Genomic DNA, 27,910 nt, shown 5'->3' with positions numbered 1-27,910 from the left:
GTTGTATTGCTGTGAAAAAAAAAGTATTTCTTTAATAAGTGGTGACTCTTGTTGTAATTGTACTTAAAGAAGTATGGGGTAATATACATTGATGTGAAGGTGGAGTTTGGTTCGACATAAGTATGGGGTTTGAATGTTAAAGTATATGTATTAAAGTGCTTAGGGAGGTGTAGTCACTCTTATATCTAAATATATCCTACCCGTCCCGTAGCCTACATTACAACCAAATAAAAGTCCTAATTGATCCTAGATTGAATGAGCTCGATTAGTGGAGTAGTACACTACGGGCAAGCTTATGGTGCATCTTTTGTGGCATATGAATGTTATTTCTGAGAGTGAGTGAATTCTTTCTATCTTGAGTTCCTAAGTGTTCTTAAATTTTATTGTGTGGAACTAATCTCTTGTGTTGTGAGGGCACTTGATTCATGAAGGAAAGGTAATGTCAGTGACCTCTATGTTAGAGTAAGTAGGTGATTTGTGAATAATGCGTGGCACTTGTGAGTCAAATCTTGAGGTGAAGATGTTACGCTTTTGTGCTTAGTCTATTTTAAATACTCTTGGTGTGCTGCATTAGGAGAATTGTTTAAAAAGGTCGTGTCTATAAAAAAAAATGTAGTTTGATTGCTCGAGGACGAGCAATGATTTAAGTGTGGGTGTTGATGATAGGATATAATTACGTATTTTAGTCGCTTATTACACTCTAAGTTACTGCACTTTAGTTGACTTTCCGCTTTAATCGCTAGTGTTTTGCACTAATTGTGTGTTTTATACCTTGTAGGTGTGATTCCGAGCTATATAGATGTTATGGAATGAATTTAAGTGATTTGAAGCTTTGAAGTCTGAGTAAAAGCTCAAGGAATTAAGCCGGGATCGTGTTCGGGGGTCAAATTTGATAGTTGAGAACAAACGAAGACTCGAGTAGGCATATTGCGCACTGTCTAGTAAAATGCACATAACGTTTTGCTCAGAACTCCATTTGGGCACCAAAATATATAGTTGGAAAGGTAACTCAAAGGGATACAACTTTCATGTTTTACGTTTTTCCAAATTCTGAACAGAACAGGGTGAAAAATGCGGTCGATACCGCGACCGCGGAACTGACCGCGGCAGAAAATCAGAGAGCTTGTCTAGCCGCGGTCCTACCGCGTTTTGGCCGCGGCCGAGCCGCTCCAGGCGTCAAAAAAAAGTCCTATTTCGTCCGGTACAAGGTTATTTCGGCCCTACACTATTCCAACTTGTATAAAATGGGTCCTAAACCTATTTTGAAGAGAGGGGGATTTATTTTTGGACATAGATTCGACCTAAGGAGGCAAGAACACATTGGGGGCAAGGAGGAGAATTCTTCTACGAGTTTTTCCTTCCTCTTCCTATTTTTATTGTTGTTTATGATTTTTAGTATTGTAGTTTTACATGCTAGTATGAATAGCTAATTCGTTTTCTAGGGTTTTGATGGAACCTTTTGGGGATGAATTGGTTGTTATATTAATATAGTTTTGAGTTAGTTGTTTCTCTATTTGTTCAACTTCGTTTTTATTTTGGTTAACTGAAAGGATCCTCAATTAGCCGTTTCTATTTATTATGTATCTGTTTGAGAGAGAGTGTATATTTAGGTACTTGTTTGAACAACATCACTCTCGGAGTATAGGCGAGAGTCATAACCGAGGGTTTAGAGGTTGGATTAGAGATAACGATACATCGGGTGCGGTCTAAGTGAACTGTAATGTGAATCTAGCTAGCGTAGCTTGAGAGAGTGCGTCTAGTAAATTATCATAATTACTTGAGAGAGATTTATGATAGCTGGAGAGTTCATGATTGATAGAGGCAACTAAGTCAAAGCTATAAGAAACATACAACTAATGAAATCAACAATTGGGAAAATCATAACTCTAGACCTCCTTAATTTAGTCTCCAACCCTTTGTCTCGTTAGTTGATAATTTTACCGCTTTGTAGTATTTGCTAGTTAATTAGTTAGAAATATAAATCTCAATCTTTATAATTTAGGAAATTGTTCAAACTTGTCTTCTTAGTGATATTAAATAGATATAGCTAAGCCTTAGTTCTCTGTGAGATTCGACTCCGGACTTTTAGACCGGATTATATTTGCACCGAGCGCTTATCCTTTTTAGGACTAGAGTTGGGCGTGATCAAGTATCATATTACATAAAACATCTATATGAGATTTAAACAAACATTTAAGCAAACTAAGTTTCATTATAATAAACAGATACAGGCTCCCAGCTTCTCTGATCATTTAAAGGTTCAAAGGGTACCTGGATATCAAAACAAAGCAAAAATGGATTAAGGATTCAGCACAACAAGCTAATGAAAATAGCAGCAAATATCAGCAACACCCAGCCTTGATTCAACCCATATTCAACCCAGAATTCCAGTAGAGATTTTCTAAACTCTTGATAAAGGAAAAAATCAGAAGTAATCTAGCCAATTTCTCGATGAAGCAATGCAGAAACTTTTGGTTCTTTTTTAGGGTTCCGAATCTGTATTTTATAGTGAAAGAAAGGTCTATATATAGCCATTGAGGAGTGCCATGTGCTGAAGAGAATAATGGAATCATTCCTTCAGCCACAAGGCATCTTTTTTAACCAACTTGGACAGCTGGTTGTCCCTCATTAGTTTATGCATGTTGTGCTAACCAAATGAAGCCAATTGTCCCCTATTCTAGAACCTTCCAGTAGGTTCTTTTACCCTACTCAGTTTACCCACCTTTCAAATAAACCCCTTAAGTTTCTTTATTGTTCAATTAGGACCCTAGGAGTTTCTGCTAGCTAACAAACCAAGACTAACAAACACAAATCCAGAATCAAAAAGAAATAAAGATCAAAGGAACAAATCCCAATTCAATTAAACCTTTAACTAAACCTAAATTCTTTTAGCATGAACTGAAATCGAAAATGAGACAAAAAGCAAAAATAGTTAAACCTAGCACTAACATGAGTCTAGAATTAATCAATAATGAACCATTTTCTAAGAATTAAACCTATTGAACAAACCAATATTATTATACCAGGGAATCATAACAACAAAAGGAAACTAGCATACTGATTTTAAATTGGACTAACTAGACACAATCTAAACCAATATTAACAAACCCTAGCCGAAAAATTGACCAACTGATGATTATGATGAAAACGCATAATTTAATGAACCCTAAAACTACCGACTAAACACGTCCAAAGACTGAAATAGGGATGACTCTTAAAAATGAATAACAAACAGATTTATAAACTGAAAAATAACCTAAAAGAAAACTGACTTGAATATTGAAGAAAATGGAAGAAAAATGGAGGGGTAAATGGTGAGACCTTACCATTTGTGGAGTAAAAAGCAACCAAGACAGCTTGTGATGTCGTCTCCGCCTTGATTGACCAACAGAGGTCTTTTCCTTCAATGGATCCGGTCTTTCGTGGCTTTGACCGAATCTCCTGGAAAGAAAAGACTCCTGAAAGCCTAACCCGCGAAGGAAAACGACAGAAAAATCTTGGGACTCGAACAATGATTGAAACAGCAACTTGATGCTTTTCTTCGTAACAAACAGAACTCATTCTTGGATTTGAAATTGCGGAGTTTTGTAGGGTTGTTTGGGGAAACCAGTGAGATATTAAGGGTGAGTAGAGTGAGGAGATGGTCTGGTGATGTTTTGGGTTGATTTGGGTGAACTAGGGTTTTGGGGTTGAACTTCAGATCTGAAATTGGTTAATTTGGATAGTGTCTTTTGGGGAAATTGACGATGGATTTAGAAAGAGGAGGGGACGAGGGTTGCATGGTATCAATTTGGGCAAGTTTGGAGCACCGGAACCGCCATGAGGCAATTTCCGGTGGGTGGTTGATGGCGGAGGCGGCGGGAAATTTAGGGCGGCTAGGGTTTGGCTTCTTCAGATGAGAGAGTTGAACTGAGTGGTGTATGGTGGAGGGGGGTTGGACTGTGTTAGGACAGTTATAAAGGTTTAGGCTAATCAGTTCCGAACCGTTGGATCACAAGGATCCAACGGCTGTGATCAAAGGACGGTAGAGCGGGGTCGTTTGGTGTAGTGGGGGACTGCACCGGGTAGGCTGGGTTTGGGCCTGGGTTCGGGGCAGATTTGGGGCAAAAAAAAATTGGGCTTCAGCGATTTAAAGGGCTCAATTCGAGTTTTAAAACAAGCTTTCCCCCCTTTTTCCCATTTCCTTTTCTTTTGTTTTCTTTTTCTTTTCTTAAATTAACAAAAATCCTAAATTAAATTCCTAAATTAATCTAAATTGTAAAAATTAAGCTAATCATCCAATAAAATTTATAACAATTAATTAACCCTAAATCAAAAAAAAAACTACTAATCTAAAACATAAAAGCTAAAAATAAAAAAGCGACCAATTTTGTGATTTTTATCTTAATAAAACAAATAATTCACTAATTAATCCTAAAATATGAAAACAAAATCTCAATTCAATGCATGGTATTTTTGGTATTTTTTCATGATTTTAATAAAAGTAAACATGCACAGAAATGCAAACAATTAACAAAAAATCCTACAAAAATCCTATAAAATTGCAAACAATTGGAAAAAATCTATTTCTTTAATTTGTAGGAGTATTTCACATAGGGCAAAAATCACGTGCTCACAACGATCAAAACATCGTCGGCACATTCTACACTAAGGTGTGACCATCTCCTTTCTCTTTCAATTACATTCTACACTGACCTGAGTGCAGGTGTCCGATCGAAACGACCAAAGCACTCTCCAACTCGAAGGCCTTAGGTTTCAAAAGCATGCGTTGCACTCCTTTCCTTCGACCGGGTTTTTATCCCAAAAAGGATTTTACCGGCAAGATTTTTAACGAGGCAACATCCATATGCTACTTAAGAAAGACTCAACAAAGTATCCAAGGCTTCTTTTGCAATCAACCTCGAATACTGGGGGGCTACCCCCCCCCCCCCCTCCCCCCCCCCGGAAGGTCACCTACTCGGAAAAACCAAGATACACCGAATGGGGTCTCGATAGGAAAATGATGTACCAGGCCCCTGATAGCAAAAACATGTATACTTGTACCAAGTAATCGAAGAATACTTTCCATCAAAGCATTTCATGCTTCAATCGAAGAATACTTTCCATCAATCGAAGATCACCTACTCGGAGAAGCCAAGATACGCCGAATGGGGTCTCGACAGGAAAATGATGTACCAGGCCCCTGACAGCAAAAACATGTATACTTGTACCAAGTAATCGAAGAATACATTCCATCGAAGCATTTCACGCTTCAAAAGAGACTTGGTATTTTTGCAAAAACGGCTCCTCTGTCAAAAATATCTTGAACACTTGGGGACTGGCGTCGACGACTCAATACAATGCGACCCCCGGGTCGGAGCTCCTAACTCATAAGCCCTCAATGAGGCAACACTGAGATCACAAAACAGCTCCAGAGCCAAAAATGTCCCGAACACTCGGGGACTGGCGTCAAAAACTCAAGTCCACATGACCCCTGGGTCGGAAACTCCGGAATCGTAAGCCCTCAATGAGGCAATACCAAGTTTACAAGTAATGGCTCTCGAGTCGAGAAACCCTCCACGACTCGGGGACTACCGTCAATCGCCATCTCCATCATAATGGCTCCCGAGCCAAGATATCCTCGATAGCTCGGGGATCGACATCTCCATCATAATGGCTCCCGAGCCGAGAAATCCTCGATAACTCGGGGACTGTCGTCAATCGCCAATCGCCACTTATCAAAAACCCGAGGCCATAAGACCTCAAGCGGGCAAACTCGATCTCGTAAGATCTGTATAAGGTAACAACAATATCTGTAAGACCTCAAGCAAGGCATGAACCACACTTGTACCAAGTGGCAATATCTGTAAGACCTCAAGCAAGGCATGAACCACACTTGTACCAAGTGGCAATATCTATGGTACAAGTGGCAATATCAGTAAGACCTCAAGCAAGACATGAACCACACTTGTACCAAGTGGCAATATCTGTAAGACCTCAATCAAGGCATGAACCGTACTTTTACCAAGTATCTAAAATTGTAAGACCTCAAAGGCATGTAAAACTTGTAAGACCTTACTAAAGGCATAAACCCGATCTCAAAGTTAAGGCTATATATCGAAATTCTAAGACCCCTGTCACACCTCCTTTTTTACACACCACCCCGAAGGATAGTGTATAAGGGAGTTTTTTCACTTTAAGTGACATTATTCGAAATGGGATTATTTATTCATTTTTTGTTCAGAGTCGCCACTTGGGATAGTTTATTTGGTGTCCCAAGTCACCGGTTTATTTTAAATCCCAAATCGAGGAAAATTTCGACTTTCCTTTTGAAGTCTGCGAACCAGAAATTCTGAATAAGGAATTCTGTTAACCCGAGGGAAGGTGTTAGGCACCCCCGAATTCCGTAGTTCTAGCACGGTCGCTTAAACTATCATAATTGGCCTATTATCTGATTTTATTACATGTTTTAGCCTATGGTATATTTTAACTTTTTAAGCCGCTTTTAATTATTATGATTTTTTAAGGAAGATTTCAACGTCATCTAAAACACGTCTTTGGACCACGCCACATGAAATGCACCCGCAGTCCGCGACACATTTTATTTAACGTTGTTGAGATTTGGATTTGGGTCACATGAAATGCACACCCGAGTTTAGGAAAATAGCTTTTAAAATAGCGCGCCTAAAGCAACTACGCACTTTCAACTTTGCGAGGGCCATGGAAAATTCAACTAAATGGCACGCCTCAATTTTATTTCAAAAGATTGTACTCAACTAAAGCAAACTACGGATGTTCATAATTATTTTCCTAAATTTGAGATTATTGTAAGGCCAAGAGTTATGGAATTATTGTGACAAAAGTGATGTACTCTAGTTTTATGAATAATACTTAAAAATTAAAAGTCAGTTGTTCAAAATTGCAACTCAAAAATTATGCATAAAATTTACCAATGCTTAAAATGATCGATTGGACCATAAACCTTACCATTTGCTGCCAACCAAAAATGTAGCGGCTGAATTGTATGGAGCGGGTGAACTGATTCCTTTTGAAAGGTTCTCTTGGGCGAGGATTGTACTGAGAAACATTTGATTGGGGATTGTATGGAGCTTGGTAAGGAAGGGCATTTCTGGGAGGTAGAACTCGATTTTGTGTATAATATTGTGGCCACGTGCAAGGTTGCGCATTCATCACCGCGTACCAACAAAACCAACCACCTGAATAAAACCTGGCTAATTTGTTCACACAAACAACCTCATTAGTTTTGAGACATTTAACATATAGGAAATCGCACGTTGGGATGCAATGCACCTAACAATTAAACACTTCTACCATGTGTTTGAACGGTTGCACGTTTCATCCCGGCCTTAACTAACTTTTTCAGTATGGACCTCTTTTCTTCATCTTTGCCTCTCTCTTTTTGCCTTCCTTTTTTTTTCTTTTCTTCTTTTATTTTTCTCTCTTTTTTTTTGTTTTTGCCACTCTTTTATTTCTGGTCGCTCTTTTTTTTTTCTTCTTTTTTTTTTCACTATTTTTCTTTTTCTCTTTTTCACTCAATGTTTCTTTTTCTTTTTTTCAAGTTTATTTTTTCACTCAATTTATTTCTATGGCTATGATCGAATCCGATGGGGATTGCCTACGTATCATGACCCCGCATGAATCAGATCTTGCGTAGTTCGGGAAGAATTGGGAATTGAGTAAACTAACTCTTTTTTTATATATAAAACTCAAATCATGGAGCTTTAAGGCAAAAGAAAAATATTTTTGATTTTTTGATTTCTTTTGGAATTTTCTAAAAAAATGCTTTAAAAGAAGAAAGGGAATTTTTTTTTGGATTTTGATTTTATTTTTAAAAGAAAGACTTCTAAAAATTCCTTTTCTTTTGACTGGAACTTTGGGAATTTCAAAAGTAAAATATTTTTTGGTTGAATTTTCATTTGTTTTCTCTTTTTTTTAAGGAAGAAAGAAAATATCTTTGGATTTTGGATGTAACATCTTAATTTTCGAAACAGGGACTTTTTTTTAAAGAAAATATTTTGAATTTCTGAGCTTTTATTTATTTACAAAAGTACTTCTAAAGAAAAGCAGACATATTTTTTTGGACTTCAATATTTTTCAAAATTCCTTTTTATTGACATTTATGAAAGAAAGACATCTAAGGAGTATTTTTTGGATTTTTGTTTTGATTTTTTTTTGGAATTTTTTTTTTTTGAAAAATACTTTAAAATGAAGGAAACCCGTATTTGGATTTTGTTTTTTATTGATTTTCTTTTTTTTCGCATTAGAGACATTAGAAAGAAGGAAACCATTTTTGAGTTTAAAAACTACTTTTTTTTTAATTTTTCTAAGGAAAGATTTCTAAAGAAAGAACAAAAAAAATATTTTTGGATTGTTTGAAAATTGGGGTCGGAACCGATGAGGTTTGCCAACGTATCTCACATCCCGTGAAAATCAGACCCGCGTAGTTCGGTCAGTTTTGACGGAACAAGGGAAACATGACCTTGAAAATTTTGGCTCGATTTGAAATGACTTTTCTTTTTTTCAGAATTTCGGCAAAGTTTCAGAATTTTCTAAATACCTACCTCTCATTTTTTCTTTTTGATTTTCTTTTTCATTTTTTTTTTTTTTGATTTTCTTTCCTTATTCTAGAAGTCGGTCAACATGCAAGCCGAAACAAACAGATGCGCAAGTAGCACGTAAGATGCATCAGGATGGTCTTTTTAATTTGGGTACACCTGTCCTAGACGGACCCAACCCCTGTGTTGAGTCCCCTAAGTCAAATGCACGTGATGCAAACAAGCGTTCCTACTAGGGATCCGGCATGAGGCTTTGTTATACTAGGTTTAAAAACCTGGGTCTATTGTTCTAGACCTGGCTTACCCGAGCGGACAGCTCGAGCCGAGAGGGGGCAGCGTACCGGGAATACAGAAGCTTCGCCGGCTTTGCAACTTGTCCGAACCTCGTTCTAAAATTGGGATAAGACTCTAACAGAAAAGAAGTTACACGAAGTGTACACTTCCCAGATGATTTAGAAGACTCAGAGAGAAGAGGGTTTCGTAGCAATTTATATACAGTCCAAACAATATCAAAGCGGTAAAAGCGGCATTTAGCACATTAGGCTCAAACATGTAGAAAAATCAGATAATAAAACAAGCCAACTATTACAGTTATTCTAAGCTCGAATTCTTAAACACTGAACCGAAGCTCTGGGTTTGGATCCCCAGCAGAGTCGCCAGATCAGTCATACCTCCTTTTTTACACACCACCCCGAAGGATAGTGTATAAGGGAGTTTTTTCACTTAAGTGACATTATTCGAAATGGGATTATTTATTCATTTTTTGTTCAGAGTCGCCACTTGGGATAGTTTATTTGGTGTCCCAAGTCACCGGTTTATTTTAAATCCCAAATCGAGGAAAATTTCGACTTTCCTTTTGAAGTCTGCGAACCAGAAATTCTGAATAAGGAATTCTGTTAACCCGAGGGAAGGTGTTAGGCACCCCCGGATTTCGTAGTTCTAGCACGGTCGCTTAAACTATCATAATTGGCCTATTATCTGATTTTATTACATGTTTTAGCCTATGGTATATTTTAACTTTTTAAGCCGCTTTTAATTATTATAATTTTTTAAGGAAGATTTCAACGTCATCTAAAACACGTCTTTGGACCACGCCACATGAAATGCACCCGCAGTCCGCGACACATTTTATTTAACGTTGTTGAGATTTGGATTTTGGTCACATGAAATGCACACCCGAGTTTAGGAAAGTAGCTTTTAAAATAGCGCGCCTAAAGCAACTACGCACTTTCAACTTTGCGAGGGCCATGGAAAATTCAACTAAATGGCATGCCTCAATTTTATTTCAAAAGATTGTACTCAACTAAAGCAAACTACGGATGTTCATAATTATTTTCCTAAATTTGAGATTAAGAGTTATGGAATTATTGTGACAAAAGTGATGTACTCTAGTTTTATGAATAATACTTAAAAATTAAAAGTCAGTTGTTCAAAATTGCAACTCAAAAATTATGCATAAAATTTACCAATGCTTAAAATGATCGATTGGACCATAAACCTTACCATTTGCTGCCAACCAAAAATGTAGCGGCTGAATTAATCCTTAAGAACCCAAATCAACTTAACTAATGATCAAAGGCCCACTATTATTCTTTTAGGTCGTCCCAAATTCAAATTATCATTTAAGGTTAATTCTCAAATTGATACAGCAACCTTACCAAGAAATTGACTCATACCCCAAAGATAGAACACGAATAAACTTCAGTAATAGAACTCAAAAGAAACCAACATATCAAAAATTATTACAAACAAATATCAATCAATTTCCAACACAAGTTGTTAACACAAATAGAAGTAAAGTTTCAGGCATTTACATTAAAAGAAACAGTAGAATAAAGATTAGAGAATAGGACCTCAAGATGCTTCTCCCCCAAAAGTGAAAAAAGCTACTGCCTATCGGACCAGCGGACGGAGTTATCCAACGGAAACTCGCCTTCGACCAGAGAATCTTGGCGACGTTGGGAACTCGAACAGAGCTCGAATGCGACCTCGGCAGCGACCTCAAACTCGATTGAAAATGGTGTTTTAACGGCTGGTTTTGAGCGTGTTTTGTTGGAAGAAATTGGGGCTATTTTTGAGGTTAAGGAGCTGTTCGTCTTGGTGGTTGTTCACGGTTGTTTCAGCTGTTTTTGGGTGGCTGTTTAAGTGGGAAAATGGAGCTCTCTTTGTTGGTTTTTATGGAGTTTTCAAGGCATATTCATGGAGGAAAACAGGACTTTTGGAAGTTGTTTGGAGCTGTTGTTACGAGGAAGAGAAGCCAGCGAGAGGATGGCCAAATTTTTTCAGCTGCTTCTTCTGTGCGTTTTTTTTTAAGCTGCTGGCAGCTTTTTTCTTTCAGCTCTAGGGTCCTAGGGATTTTTCGGGTCTTGGTTTATTTTAGGTGTTAGATACTATTATATAGGGGTAGGGATTAGGTTAGGTGTTTGGGCCTAGGAATTATGGGCTTGAAGCTTGGACCTTTATAACTAGCTTCGCTTAAAACTAGCCTAATTAATTAGAAATCTATCCATATAGAAATATTATTAAAAATATTAATTAGCCCTACTTAAATGAAATAACTGTTAAAATAAGACTGACTGTTAAAATAAACTATTTTTTGGTATTTTTCAAGGTTAAAAATGACTAACAAAACATTAATGGAACAATTTTTTTTTGTAATTTTCATTTTTCTTGTAATAAAATAAAGTAAAAGAGTAAAAATTAGTTGAAATAGCTATATTATGCCTAGATTAAATATTTATGTGCTAAAATATGAAAAATCTTGGGAAGGGTCAAAAATCACATGTCTACAACCCCTAAAAGGCATACCCTCGATATAGACGCCGAAACTACTTCACTCGGGACTAAATGGCTCCGGCCAAACACAAATGACAACGATCACAAGGTTGTACCAGCCAAACAAACGCGACTCGAGGACGCCCGACCGTCGCTACAAAATCAAAGGCCTTCAATTACTTTGAATATACTTCGGAAAGAACTGGTTAAATAGGCTACCCTCGACATAGGCAAAAGAGCTTCGACCATGTCAGCTCCTAAACACTAGCTTCGAGATACTCAGCCTCCGAGCCAAACCTCCCGAGGTGCTCGATTATCGCCATATGACGACTCGCAATCAAGATTTCTTATTAAAATCGTCGAAGAGTCAGGCAAACACTTTCAAAAAATCCTTATCGAGGGAAAAATAAAGCCTACATAAAAGGTCGCATCGACCCAAGGCGTAAGAGCCATTGTCGCCAGCGCACATAAAAGGTCGCATCGACCCAAGGCGTAAGAGCCATTGTCGCCAGCGCACATAAAAGGTCGCATTGACCCAAGGCGTAAGAGCCATTGTCGCCAACCCACATTCAAGGTGGCATCGACCCAAGGCGTAAGAGCCATTGTCGCCAGCCCGCATGAAAGGTCGTACCAAACCAATGCGTAAGAGCCTAAGGGCCAGCTTTAAATCAAAAACTTGAGGGTCGAATGAGCTCGAGTCGAAACCCTATTCGGAGACTGAACCCAAAACAGTTAGCTAAATCTGCCTAAGAGCAAAAGCATAAGAGCCATTGTCGCCGCTTACACTAAAGGTCGCATCGACCGAGCGCGTAAGAGCCTACGGGCTAGCCTAATGAGCCCCAGGGCCATACCACGAATCTAAGGATTCCTCTCAACTCAAAGACTAGTTCTCTGGCTAAAATCAAGGCAAAAAGAAATGCAGGAGAAACAAAACAGTGAGGTCTCCTCTTTATATGTACATGCGAAAAAGTACAAGCTCCATTTACAACATACTTTGAAAGTACTATGTACAGAATCAGAAAAGGAAATCTACATCCCCCTTTGGGACTATGGCCCGGCGGCCCCATCCTCGCCATCCTCGGCATCGGATAAAAGGAATTTAGCATCATATTCTTTCGCCTTCGCCTGCTTGATCTCTTCTGAGAGGTCGAAGCCCCTGGCATGAATTTCCTCGAGGGCTTCCCTCCAAGGTCTGCACCTCACGTACTCTTTATTACTGCTCTTACGGTCGAGAGCCTTCCTCATCTCAGCTCGAGCATCAGTAGCGCCCCTCAAATAGGCCGCCACTTTCTGGTCAGCCTTAGCGCGGCTAATTACAGCCTCAGCCTGGGCATTCACAACCTTGGCCTTCGCCTTCAAAAGCTCGGACTCGAGCCTTGTGATCATATTCGCTTGAACAGAATCATTTGCATGAGCATTCCAGATTTGCACCTCGAGGGCGGAAGCCTTAGCCAAAGCACCCTCCCTGGTCGCAACTTGGGCATCTACCTGAGCCTTCAACTTGTTAAACTCACGTTTGACCCGGCCAACTTCGCCCCAAAGTCGTTCCAGCTCCTCCGTTTTGTTCTCCAACTGAAATATCAAAGTATTGATCTCCGAAAGTGGAAAGGGGAGCATACATCGACATAAAATGCAGGAATACCTGTCTTTCGAGACGGCTTTTGAAGTTTCGACTTCAATCCGCCTCGCTCCGCAAGTATACCAGCTCGCCCTCCTTTTTTGCACAAAGGAGCCTAAGGGATTTCTCCCTATCCAAAACTTTCCGCAGCCTGGCTTCACGACGAAGTAGCTCGGACTTAAGCTTGTCAAAGGCCTGCAAAGGAAAACTCAATAAGAAAGGGAGGGCGCGAAACCAAAAGAAGCCTGTACCGGCTACCAAAGCTTACCGTAGAGATAAGCCGCCGAGCCTCACCAAAGGTCGAGCATACATCCGACGGCATAGTTTCCCCCGGAGTGCCTTCAGTGTGAGAAGAGGAAGGCGTAGAATCATCCTCGTTCCTCGAAGTACCTTCGACGGGAACAGGGAATGTTCTTTCGAGAATAGAAGCCTCCGAAGTCGGAAGCTCGATCGACTCATCTCTTTTGAACCTGAAAGGAGGACTCGCCCCAACACGAGCCTCCTCACACATCAAAGGCTCCTTACGTTTATGATCAATCCTCGGCCTTGAGGCTGGCGATCTCTCCTCCTCCCCCAGGGGACACAACCTCATCTCAGGAAAATCTCCAACACCTGCGGTGGCAGAGTTAAGTGCGCTAAAAGGGAAAGTACCTTTCCTGAAAAAATGAGCCACCGAGCACCTATCGTGATGTTTTGCTTCCCATCTGCCCCTAGACAAAGCTCGCCACTTACGCTCGTCATAAGTCGAATGGGTCGCCAACACCCGAGCCCAATCCGGCAGATCAAGGACCTCTCACGGCATCCATGAAATTGTTGTAGAAGAGGAAAGGAAGGCGCATCTACGGAACACACCTTCGCCATAATTAAAGAACTATGAAGGCACGAGTGTACCACATACATGTATAATTCCGTTCCTCAGGGAATGGCGTAAACTCCACGGGGATAGTATTAACAATCCGTACTCGGACGAATCGGCTCATCCACTCCCGGTCTCCGTCTTCTTCATCATCAACAACGAAAGGCATGGTCAACCGGCATCGTAAGGTTAGCAGACCTCGATGGTGAAAAGGCCAGCACAGCCTAATAAGATGACTGAGCGTGAATTCAAGCCCTGCCTTCTCCGCAAAGAACCTCATCATCAACACTATCCATCAGAAAGAAGTTAGGCTCCAGGAAGCCATCGGCATCATTGCAAGTCGCGAGGTGGTAGCCGACCTTGAGGACCTCCATCAAAAAGAAGTTAGGCTCCAGGAAGCCATCGGCATCATTGCAAGTCCCAAGGTGGTACCCTACCTCGAGGACCTCCATCAGAAAGAAGTTAGGCTCCAGGAAGCCATCGGCATCATTGAGTGTCACGAGGTGGTACCCGACCTCGAGGACCTCCATCAAAAAGAAGTTATGCTCCAAGAAGCCATTGGCATCACTATAAGTCCCGAGATGGAACCCGATCTCGAGGACCTCCGCCAAGAGGAAGATTGGTTCCAGAAAGCCGTCAATGTCATTACAAGTCCCAAGATGGTACCCGATCTCGAGGATCTCCACCAAAAGGAAGATAAGCTCTAAAAACCTACTCATATGGGTTCAGCCTCGAAGCATCTGAGCAACCCCCACGGGGTTTAAGAGACTAAGTCTCATTCCAAAGGTGCGAAGCCCTACTCTTATTCAACTCAAGGTCGTGGGTCCCGATGGTCCGAGTTTGCCAATCCAATACGGGCTCGGTCCAAGGATCGACAAAGGCTGCGGCGGGAAATCGTGTCAGTCAGTCAAGAACCGAAGGAAATGCTCGCACTCGGCCTCGATATTCGCACCCATCGGTGGAGTCATGCGTCTGGGTTCTCCATAAATATAGGTCAAAAAAGATATAGCATAAATCAGAGGCAAATTGAAGAAACATCTTTGTGTTCATAAGCACATGATTACAAAGGCCCACGCAGGTGAATAATTCTGGAAAAGTGGACTGACGGGACGTCTCAGTTATCGCAAAGGCTTACATCATCAATATAACATCGTCACGGGAAGTTCGAAGAGATGGATATCAAAGTCTTTTCTTATCGTTCCACTCTAAGAAACGCGGGGACTATCTATATACGATGAAATTGGAGGGTCCAATTTCCCATCAACGCGACACCTCAAAAACACGTCTCAAAGGCTCGAGACTACGGCCGAGTTTCCTTCCTCGAGGGTCGTCGACGCTCGACCTCGGGGCAGTATAGACCGATGGTCTCGATGGATCAAAGTGGAGTTCCTAAGGCGCGTACATATTGCTGGCCAAGTCTGGTGGGCTAGTCAGAAGAGCGAATCATGGCAGTAACTAGCTGTCCCATCTCAATATCTTTGCAATAAGTGCATTTGTACTATGTTGGGATTTCCCCTCCTATATAAAGGGGATCCTTGTCATTTTGTAAATATCTGATGCTCAATACTAAATACACAAGAACATTCTCTCTTCTCTCTAACATATTTTCTTGAGTTCATTGCTTCATTTATTACTTACATTCATTGTGTTCTATTTATTGTTCTTCATTCATTACTTATTATTGGCCATAAAGAGCCGTCATTGATTTTATTATAATTGTTAGTCGTCCATCGACTACTCTCGATAGTTCCCAGCCGAGCGCTTGACTCGACCCCGAGGCCCCCGAATAGGCGAGCTCGAGGCCCCAATTGGCAGTTATTCGATTTGATCAACATCTCGTTTTTAAGCTCTTATCTCCCTTCTAAGTCTTTCACATTGCATCAACTGTTTAACAACTAGCATAAAAATAGATCACGTATTTTTAGAACCTCACCAAATCAAATTTAATTGTTATTACCATTTTCAAATTAAACAAAACCAAATTTATTCCTACAAACACTTATTTTCAATTCACACTTACCCACGTACACATCAACCTACCAATCAATTGTCATGATTCAAAACCAACCGTTGTGATGGTGCCTATCGTGGAACTAGGCAAGTCAACTACTCAACCATTTCAACCAAATAAACGCTTTGAAAATTATACAGAAGCAGTTAATATTTAAAGAAAACCTTTTGAAAGCAGAAATAAGTTCGCAACTCAGTACAATTCTCTCCCAAAATTTGGGTGTCACCGAGTACATGAGCATCTATACCGAGATACAGTCTACTACAATGTCTAAGGAGTATGAACTGAAATACAAGTAAAGATAATGAAGGAGAGTCAAGGCCTGCGAACACCATGCAGCTACCTCGATAGTCTCCTGAGATCATGTTTCCTCACTCAACAGCTGTCGTGATCAGAAGCACCTGGATCTGCACACGAGGTGCAGGGTGTAGCGTGAGTACAACCAACTCAATAAGTAACAAATCCAATCTTTGGAATGAAAGTAGTGACGAACTCAACCAGCACAGTTCAATGTAGAAATAACAGTGCAGAAACATAGGCATGCTTTCAAGTTCAATAGATAGCTCAAAACAGTAAAGTAGATCAAATCTTAATGATATGAAGAATATAACTCCTCTACTTCTACATGCCAATGCACATGTTGTATGTGATGCACCATGCTGACAACCTCATGTGATCACACTCTCAAATGCTCAATCACCCAGTACTGTATATGGCCCATACGGACCAGGGAAAATCCATCCAGGAATATATACATCACTGGCCACCAGTCACCTAGTACTGAGTAGGGCCAATACAGCCTGTGAAAAAGATCCATCTCTAGGTATATAATGCTTCGGACAAGATCCATGTCCAGGGAAGATCCATCTCTCAATAATATCAACCGCGCTCACTGGGTATGTGTGCAGACTCCGGAGGGGCTCCTTTACCCAAGCGCTATCATAAATCAATATAACGATTGTGGCGTGCAGCCTGATCCCAAAAATGTCACTCATAATCAGGCTCTCGGTCTCACTCAGTCATCAATATCTCCAGTCTCACTCACGGGCTCACAATGTCATGAAACTAGCCCCAACATGATGATATGATGTATGAATAAATAACAACAGAGACTGAGATATGATATGAAATGAATGAATGTGACTGAGTACGAAATATCAATGAAATCAGTAAGTCAACAGTAATAAACGACCACTATGGGTCCCAACAGTACCAGCATATAGCCTAAACATAATCTCTAGCATGATTGACAACTCAATTACTTTATCACATGATAAAAACACGGATATCAACAAGATAGACCCACTTTACAGTGGCATGGAAATCGACCAGGCCACAATTCTCACGGTGCACGCCCGTATGCCCGTTACTTGGCATGTGCGTCACCTCAACACCAATCACATAACACATAATTTGGGGTTTCGAACCCTCTAAACCAAGTTTAGAAGTCTTACTTACCTCAATCCGAGCAAAACTCTACTCCAACATGTCTTTGCCCTGCAAATCAGCCTCCAAATGACCCGAATCTAGCCACAAGAAGTACAATACAATCAATACGGGCTAAAGGAAACAATTCTATAAGAAATTACGAAGCTATAACTTAGAAATCCGAAATTGGCTCCAAGCCGGCCCCCGGGCCCACGTCTCGAAATTCGACAAAGTCACAAATCCGAAAGCCCATTCGACCACGAGTCTAACCATACCAAATTTACTCAAATCCGATAATAAAATCCCATTCAAAACCTCAAAAATCTAGCCCAGGAACTCTTCTTCATTTTCCCCAATTTTCCATCCCAAATCACAAATTTATTGGTAGAATCAAAGGCATAATCATGAAAATTAACCAAAACTAGATAGAAATCACTTACCCCAAACACCCACGTGAAATCCCTCCAAAAATCGCCGTCTACCGAGCTCCCAATTCCATTTTGTGATATGAACTCGAAACCCTCGATTTTGAATCTTTTATTCTGCCCAGTGATCCTTCATTGCGAACGCGACCTTCCCCTCAAGTTAGCGTAGAACACTCTGACTGCCCCTCAAATTAACCCTTCGCGAACGCGTCCTCAGCCTTGCGAACGCGAAGCTTTGCTAACCCCACTCATCGTGAATGCGACCTTATCCTCGCGAATGCATAGACCAATAGCACGGGGTCCCCAGCTGACTCTTTTCTGCTTCGCGAACGCTTCCCCCATCTCATGTTCGCGATGCACTCTCAGTCCAAACCTTCGTGAACGCGTCCGCTTATTCGCAAACACGAAGAACAAATCTTCCTCAGCTACCAGATGCACTTCGCGAATGCGAGACCACTCTCACGAACGCGTAAAAGGAAACCAGAACAATGACACCAGCAATCTTCGACCAACAAGCCAAGTCAAAAAATCATCTGCCAACCATCCGAAACTCACCCGAGGCCCCCGCAACCTCAACCAAACATACCAACAAGTCCTAAAACACGATACGAACTTACTCGAGCCATCAAATCGCTTCAAACAACATCAAAACCACAAATCACACCCCAATTCAAGCCTCATGAACTTTGAAATTTCTAAATTCTACAAACGACATCGAAACCTATCTAATCACGTCTGATTGACCTCAAATTTTACACACAAGTCACAAATGACACCACGAATCTACTCCAACTTCTGTAAATCCAATCCGACCCCCGATATCAGAAATTCCACTCTCGGTCGAACTTTCCAAAATTCCAAATTTCGTCATTTCAAGCCTAATTCTACTACGGACCTCCAATTTACAATCCAGACGCGCACCTAAGTCCAAAATCACCTAACGGAGCTAACGGAACCATCAAAAATCCATTGTGGAGTTGTCTACACATAAGTCAACATCCGGTCAACTTTTCTAACTTAAGCTTTCAATTATGAGACTAAGTGTCTCAATTCACTCTGAAATATCTCCGGACCCGAATCAACTAACCCGATAAATCATATAACAGCTGTAGAGAACAAAAAGAGCAGTAAATGGGAGAACAGGGCTACAACTCTCAAAACGACCGGCTGGGTCGTTAAATCAATACATGATTAAATAGACCTTACTGATGAAAGCTCCAATACAGACAATTTAGACACCTTCATTCCATTAACAGTGAATGATAAATCTCGCCTATAATCACCATGGAAACATTCAGTCATAGTCAAGGTTTTTGGTAAAACAATTGGTCACCAACTATTAAAAACTAAATTTACCAACATCTGGAAATATGGCTTTTCAAAACGGAACCGTAGCCGTTAACCGTATCGAACCGATGGCTTATTGGCTTATTGGTATCGGGTTATCAGGGTAATGGATGGTGAACGGATTGAGATTTTTTAATTAACAGCTTAATGATTTGGGGGCGAATCACTCAATTTTCTAATCGGATAAACCGTTAGTCCATTAAGAAAATTTATATTTACACTTTTACCTCAATAACAATATGTGTATCTTTGTTACGTAGTTGATTTCTTCTAGAGAAAATCATGACCTCTATGAATTTTAATTGATTATGTTCTTTTTATCTATCAGGGGAAATGTGAGTTGCGTTAATATTGTCATTTTTATTACATGACAGCGCAAAGTAAAAAAGGACAGTAAATCTGACGGAAAGATTACACGTAATGATTAGCACATGAATCTGAAGGTAAGATTACACATAAAGACTAGCCTCGGATGCATGATTAACATAACAAGAAATATATTTCAAATGCAAACTATTGCTATCGACCACAACATACAAACTAACTAGAATTGATCGTCATTATGCATTCGCTAACTTCGCCAAAATTACCATGTGTAATATTTTTAGATCAAGAGTATTATGCAAAGAAAATGCCATCTAAAGGAAAGGCAAATCAAGGCAGAATAAACATACTGCTAGCACCTCATGTACAACTCCAATGACAGTATCATCATTGGAGTTACGTAACATTGACCAAGATATCAGGCAAGAGCCAAGGACCTTTGGTATCCCCACCTACAATTACAAAGTGATCCACTATTACTAGAAGTTGAAAATACCATTATGAACAACTCCTCTGGATGACTAGGGTTGTTCACAAATTTTTTATTTGGTTTAGCCGATAAATCGCCCAATAACTATCCGATAATCGTTAAGTGATACCAATCCGCCTGTTATCTTATTGAATGGCTAGCGGATTACTACATTTATAATACGATAACCGATAAGCCGAACCATTAAGCATAATTATCCGCCCGATCCGTCCGATAAGCACCCCTATCTGGAAAATATGTTTAAATCTTTGCACGAAGGACCATGGTTTATTTTAAATCATTTTCTCTCTATCCGCCGTTGGGAGCTCAAATTTATTGCTTCAAACACACAACTCACATATGCTGCCTTATGGGTACACCTTCCAGAACTCCCAACATAATATATGACCTTGAAATACTCCAACTGGTGGAAAATAAAATAGGGCAACTCCTAAAAGAGGATACTTGTACCTCGTCAACTACCAGAGGCAGGTATGCCCGTATTTGTATCGAATTACCCCTTGAGAAGCCACTCAAAACTCATATTCACATATGAACCCACAAACAAGGTTTATCTATGAAATTTTAAACCTACTATGTACAAAATGTGGCCGATTCGGCCATGCCAGTTGGAATTGCCAATTCACCCCTACTCCACCACTAACTTCACTTCCAACCACATCCCAAAGTCCATCCTCCTCCATTTCGCTAGTAATGGACCTAGAGTCGGAATGGAAAACAGTTTCTTTCCCTGAAAAAACTAATTCCAAATACGTAGGTTGTATCAATGGAAGACCACCATCAGAACTTCCACGAGTTCCCTCTACAACTTACCGTCCAACACTACCACAGGGGAAGGCATCAGCCACATCAGCAACACAGGTAAAATCAGATATTGTCTCTAACCCTAATACATACGCATAGGCCTACACAACTATTCAACCAAGCACTAATAATAGCCAATCTAAATTGACTATTGGTAACTCCTTCTCTTCCCTAAAAGAATTGGACAGTACAATAGACGAATCCACTAATGGGCCTGCAAGTTCACAACTAACTATCACTAACTCGTCTCCCTCCACTGTGGCCCAAAACACATTAACTCTGAAAGACACCCAATGCAAGCAGCCCCATCAGCCCAACCAATGACTCTACAGACCACTCCATTGGACTTAGATATACACGTTATGGATACCACTTCCACAAGCTTAAAAGAATCACTTAACATTACTCATTCAACCCACACAAAATAGGGAAGCCACCCTACCTTACCACGACACCCCATAGGCTCTACGACTGGCCTGTGTGGAAATATAACCACTTCTCTAAATGATACCTCAGCCACTAAATCAAAAACAATATCTACACACTCAATGTCCTTTGATCTCCCTGTCGTCTCTTTGCATGCCAACCCCTCTCCTCCAATGACCAACGTTCCTACAAAAAGCACACACAGCTCCTCTCATACTACAATGGAACATCATGATTCCATTTCATGTGCACTACCATCAACAGCCTATAAGTCTATGAAACTACATCAACCACAGCAACAACACCATATATTCAACGAATAGACAAACCCATTCACCCCTAACAAGACCCTCAATAGCCACTCCTATCTCACCAAACCTGTTAAAAAAACTCTATATCCCCACTCCACCATACAGGCAATAATGCAACGACCAACAATACCAAGGAACAACTGGAACACTTACCTTAGGGAGAGAATGCACAACAACATCCAATACTTCCACTTCCCACGCCTGAATGAGCCACCACACACCGATCGAATATTACCACTCATCTACACCTCTCAAACCCTCCCCTAGATTACCTACTCCATCATGGCTGGAGATAGGTCTAGAGGGATATACCCTAGTCTTCACGATGGAACTCAACAATCAGGAAGTAATTCTACTTGTCCAAAACCCAATCCATCTAGAGGAGATAGTAACGGAGGGCATGCGTCTAGGCATGGAGGCATATGCTCAGATCAAGTGGTACTTGATGCAAACACCACACCTTCTATATGACCACAGACCATCTTCCTCCACCACACCAACGTGGAATTACCCAACGACCTCCCCATTCCACACCCTCAACCAGACGATGGCGTTACCACCCTTCTACCTACCACATCATGCGGGGACAATTTATGCCCCGTGATTCTAACACATGAGTTCCTTCAATCCTCCACAACACCTCATGTCGTCAACCATCACACAAGAACCATTATCCCCCATGCACAATCCACCACCAACACCCCCTCCCCCACCCAACACACTAAATGATCAAACTCACTTAGAACTGGCTCGAATCATGGAGGAAATGAGAGAAACAATGACATAATTCATGTGGCTAAAGGGAATTCATATTTACAACCTCAAAGAGCATTATGCAAAAAAGTTCATACTCAAATGCCCTCTAGACCTAGCATTTTATAGTCTCAACTTTAGGGCAACTACAAACCAAGAAGTGGGGAAATATGCCATGGTCATAATCTCAACACTTCGACAGACCAACACAGTAACCACTCAGGTTCATGTCACACACCTTCCTCCTTAGGAGAGAGGATTGACCTTCCTATTACAGATCTCTCAACACAACCCATAATGAATCTCATAGTATGGAATTGTAGAGGTTCACAAAATGCGATGTTTATGAGACAGTTCCGCTCCCTTCTAGACAACTATAGGCCAGTTCTTGTAGTTCTTTTGGAAACTCATATGAAAGACCACACTGTTCTTAAAAATGATTTCAACTTCTCTGATTAGTCACAAGTGTCTGCACAAGGTCTCTCAGGTGGCCTAGTTATTATGTGGCATTGTACCTAATTACAGTTGATGAAATCAGAATGTCTATGCAGGAGATACATTGCCTGGTCCAGGTATGGCCTAACCCTACTAAGTGGTTATTTTCATCAATATATGCTAATAACTGCTACATCACGTACTATACTTTGGCATAATTTAAAATGTATATTCTTATATGGACCTTGGCTAGTCGGGGGAGATTTTAATGAAGTACTTAGGGCCACTGAAATGTTTGGTGGAAACCCTATTAGCAATAGACGTGCAGATGCTTTTTCAAATTGCATTAATTAGTGTAAACTCATAGACTTAGGCTTTAAAGGTATTTGTTATGCATGGACTAATAAACGTCATCATGGCTACACCATTCTTGAAAGACTAGATCGTCTTCTAGCCAATTATGATTGGCTTATCTATTTCCAGAAGCAGTGGTACAATATGTTCCTCGTACCCATTCGGACCATTGTCCTTTGCTTGTATCACCGCAACCAAAGGGAATCCCTAAGAAGCAAATCGTTAGATTTGAAACGATATGGACAACTCATCCTAGTTTCCAGACCTTAGTGCACCAAACGTGGACTAATACTTCCACATTTATAGAAGCTACTAACACTTTCCAAAAATCAATTATTCATTGGAACAAATATACGTTTGGTTATATTTTTGTCAAAAAAAGTAAATTACTAGAAAGACTTAATGGGATTCTATCGTTGATCCACTACCCAACAAGCAGGTTCCTAACAAATTTAGAGGTACAACTCACTAATGAATTTAGTGGGGTCCTAAGTCTAAAAGAGGATTTTTGGAAGTTAAAATCTCGTATAAATTGATTAAACGAAGGTGAAACTAACACTAAATTCTTCCATATGACAACTTTACAAAGGCATTGACGTGACCGTATAACTGAACTCAAAGACAGTGTGGGAAATTGGTCTTTTGATCCTATAAAAATTCAACATTCAATCTTTTGATATTATAATCAACTTTTCACTACTGAGCAATCCTCCAGTGATAAGCAATACTCAGCCAGTGATACCACCTCCTTCCTATGCACAAAAGACCAAAACACATTATCATCACCTTTAACTCATTCTGATATTATTCGAGCCCTTCATTCATTTAAACCACTAAAAGCACCGAGCCCTGATTGCTTACACCCATACTTCTTTCAAAAATATTGGAAAGAATTAGGTTAGACTGTTGTAACATTTTGTCAAAAAGTCTTCAAGGAAAATTATATTCCACCAGACCTAAACCAAACATACTTGTGTCTCATCCCAAAAATAAAAAATGCAGTCTCCATTACTCAATTTCGTCCATTAGCCTCTGTAACAACATATATAAATTGATCACCAAAATTATTGTTATCCGACTTAAACCTTTTTTACATAAAATTATAGTCCCTACTCAATCTAGTTTCCAACAAGGAAAGCGAGCCTCCGATAATGCTATCATTGTACCAGAAATTCTTAGACATTTTCGGAAAAGAAGTGGCAAAACAAGTCACATGCTCCTAAAACTAGACCTAGAGAAAGCTTTCGATAAGTTAAAATGGTCTTTTATTAACTGTACTCTCCATTATTTTAACCTACCAAGCACAATTATTTCCATGATTATGTCTTGTATTACGACAACCTCCATCTCTATATTGATCAATGGCACGAGGACTAACTTCTTCTAACCTTCAAGGAGTATCCGATAAGGCGACCCTCTTTCCCCATATATCTTTATTATGTGTATGGAACGATTATCCCGTACCATATTTAGTTGACTACCTTCTATAAAACCCATACAACTGTCAAAAAATAGTCCCCAATTATCACATCTGTTTTTTGCGGACGATATCATCCTCCTTTCTAAAGTGAATCACACCAGCGGTCATACTATCATTGAGACGCTCAATGGCTTCACTACACTATGAAGCCAGACTATAAACTTTTAAAAATCTAAGGTATTCTTCTCCAAAAGTTGTAATATAAATGATAAAGACTACACCTTATCGTGCTTCAGCATGAATGAGGGCACAAGCTTCGGGAAATATCTAGGTTTTCCCATGCTTCTTAAAATACATAATAAATTTGATTTTCAATTCCTCCTTGATAACTTCAAAGTGAGACTTGCTGGTTGGAAAACAAAATTTCTTCTACTAGCTGGAATAACAACTCTAATTAAATCTACTCTAAATAGTCTACCGAATCATATAATGCCATATATATCCATCCCTAGATCTATAATTGTCACGACCCTAAAACCGACCCGGTTGTGATGGCACCTATCGTGAAACTAGGCCAGCCGACACAACTTCTGAATTAACCATTTATCAATAAAAGTCATTTTAAAGCCTTTAATTAATCAAAAATCTCATAATGTAAGTCTAAATGAACAGTGCGGAATAAATACACAAGCCCGACAACGGGATGTCACAAGTCACGAGCATCTACTAAGGTCTGAATACAATGAAGAGTCTGAAAAATCTACTAAAAACAATTCTAAGGAAGACAAGAGGGGGAAGAGCAGGGTTGCGAACGTCGGGCAGCTACCTTGCTAACTCCGATGACTATTCCACTGAGTAATCCACACCCGCTACCGGGTTTAGAAGTACCTGAATCTGCACACAAGGTGCAGGAGTAATGTGAGTACGCCAACTCAGCAAGTAATAAAAGTAAATGAAAGATGAGCAGTAAGAAAACACATAAACCACGTCAAAACGCTACAACAAATGTAGGACATTTCCAACACAGTACAGAAATCGTTTACTTCGTAAATCATGTTCAGTTTCGGTAAAACCTTTTAAAACAACTTTCAATAGTTTTAAAAGAGTGATAAAACAGTGAGTAAACATGATAGAAACGTAAGCAACCCCTCGGGAAAAAAAAACATGTACCATAAACCGCCCCTAGGGCATAATATCAACAGAACCAGCCCCTCAAGCTACCTCACAATCACTCGTAATCAGCCCCTCGGGCATAACATGAATCAAGAACAGCCCCTCGGACAATAATATGAAACAACAACGCCCCCTCGGGCAATATCACATCTCACACTGGGTACCTGCGCTCACTGGGGGTGTACAGACTCCAGGAGGGGCCTCTTACGGCCCAAGCGCAATAACAAGCCATCTCGTGGCATAATCAAACAGGCTCTCAGCATCATATCAAGCCACCTCGTGGCGTAACACTCAGGCCCTCGGCCTCATAATCATGAATCAGCACAATACCGCTGCAGCGCGTAGCCCGATCCCATAATAACCTCACAACACAGGCCCTCGATCTCACTCAGTCAGAAATCTCTCAAAGCCACTCGGGCACAGTAAAATATGATGCTCAGCCCAAAATATCATTTAAGATGTCAAAACAGAGTAAATATAGCTGAGTTGTGAAAACAGTAGAATACAGCATGACTGAGTACAAATATGAAGTCAAAACAGTGAGGAATAGTAGTAAAAATCCCCTAAGGGTCCAAAACAGTTGGCACGAGGCCCAAATATGGCATTCATCCCAAAACATGATGATAGCTAACAGTTTTCAATCAAATACGCGGTTAAACAGTCATATGGGACGGACTAAGTCACAATCCCCAATGGTGCACGACCCCACGCTCGTCATCTAGCGTGTGCGTCACCTCAAAGTAGCACAACGATGTGAAATTCGGGGTTTCACACCCTCAGGACAAACATTTACAATCATTACGTACCTCTATCCAGTCCAAACTCTAGCCCACGATGCCTTAGCCTCTCGAATCGGCCTCCGAATGCTCCAAATCTATCTAAAAACAGATCTATACCATCAAAATATGCTAAGGGAACAAAGCCCACTCGAAAATAACCAATTTATATCAAAAATCCCGAAATTGGCCAAACCCGACCCCCGGGCCCACATCTCGGAATTCGATAAATTTTACATCAATATAACCCTTATTCCGCCACGAGTCCATGCATACCAAAAGTACCAAAATCGGACCTCAAATGGCCCCTCAAATCACCATTCAAAGCTCTCCAATTAACCAAGCCCTAACCCGCAAATTTACCACTGATTTTCCCTTAAATTTCATGCTTACAACGATAAAATCATCATAATAACGAGCTTAGAAACCAAGGACCTTGCCTCAATGAATCCCTCTGAAAATCTCCCTTGAAATTGCTCCCAAAAGCTTCACCCCGAATGAAATATTGAGAAAATTGGCCAAAAATCGCGAAGGAAATCTTTTATACTTTCTGAACCAGGCTTTCCGCACCTGCGGTCTATTTTCGCTTCTGCGCTACCGCATCTGCGCTCAAGCGCACCGCTTTTGCGATTTTCCACTTAAGTCCCCCTTCCGCACCTGCGACCCAGACTCCGCATCTGCGGGCCCGCAGGTTCGCACACCTCCCGCATCTGCGTCTTCTGCTCTCTTCACCTGACCTCCCTCTTGGCCGCATCTGCGGCTTGCCTTCCGCTTATGCGGGCATCGCACCTGCAGCCTCCCAACCGCAGGTGCGGTTATGACAGCAACAATAAACTTCAGCTGCCAAACTCAACTCCAAAATCTTCCGTCAACCATCTGAAATCACCCCGAAACCCCCGGAACTTCAACCAAAAGCACGAACAAGTCATATACCACTATCCAAACTTATACCAATCTTCAAAACACCTCAAACAACATCGAAACACCAAATCATCACCGAATTCAAGCCTAAGAATTCCAAAAACTTCCAATTTCCTCTTTCTATCAAAAAGTCTATCAAACCTCGTCTGAATGACCTGAAATTTTGCACACACATCACAAATGACACAACGGACCTACTCAAATTTCCGGAATTCCATTCCGACCCCTATATCAAAATCTCCCAACCGAAAAACGCCAAAATTCCTATTTCGCCAATTCAAGCCTAAACCTTCCACGGACCTCCAAAATACATTCCGATCACGCTCCTAAGTCCCAAATGACCTAACGGGGTTAACCAAATCATAAAAATTCCAATCCGAAATCATATATAAACAAGTCAAAACACGGTCAAACCTTTCAAATTTTAAGCTTCAAACTGAGAACTGTTCTTCCAAATCTATTCCGATTATCCTGAAAACCAACACCGATGATTTACATAAGTCATAATACAGCAGACGGGGCTAGTCATGCCCGAGAACTGGCGAGCGAAATGCAAAAGCTCAAAACGACTGGTCGGGTCATTACAATAATTCACAAAAATGGAGCAATACATGCGCAACTTTCTCTAGGGCACTACTAATTTAAAAAGAAAAATTCACTTGGTAAATTGAAAAACAATCACCACTCTAAAAGACTTTGGAGGATTAG

At 40.5% G+C, this 27,910-nt stretch overlaps 1 long non-coding RNA gene across 2 annotated transcripts; it reads right to left on the bottom strand.

Moving 5' to 3' along the window:
* On the bottom strand, nucleotides 2,118-10,917 carry LOC109232758. 2 transcript variants are annotated; one of them, XR_002068983.1, is made up of 3 exons: nucleotides 10,409-10,917; nucleotides 6,967-7,211; nucleotides 2,118-2,271 (listed from the first exon to the last, which is right to left on the bottom strand). It is a non-coding gene; the product is annotated as an uncharacterized LOC109232758 (long non-coding RNA). The 2 variants fall into 2 exon arrangements; XR_002068984.1 differs by having other exon boundaries at nucleotides 6,967-7,207.

This window comes from Nicotiana attenuata, chromosome 9 (assembly GCF_001879085.1).
Source record: "Nicotiana attenuata strain UT chromosome 9, NIATTr2, whole genome shotgun sequence".
NCBI classification, from domain to species: Eukaryota; Viridiplantae; Streptophyta; class Magnoliopsida; order Solanales; family Solanaceae; genus Nicotiana; species Nicotiana attenuata.
Note: the sequence above shows the minus strand (reverse complement) of the source record. Positions and strands in the feature narration are given on the sequence as shown.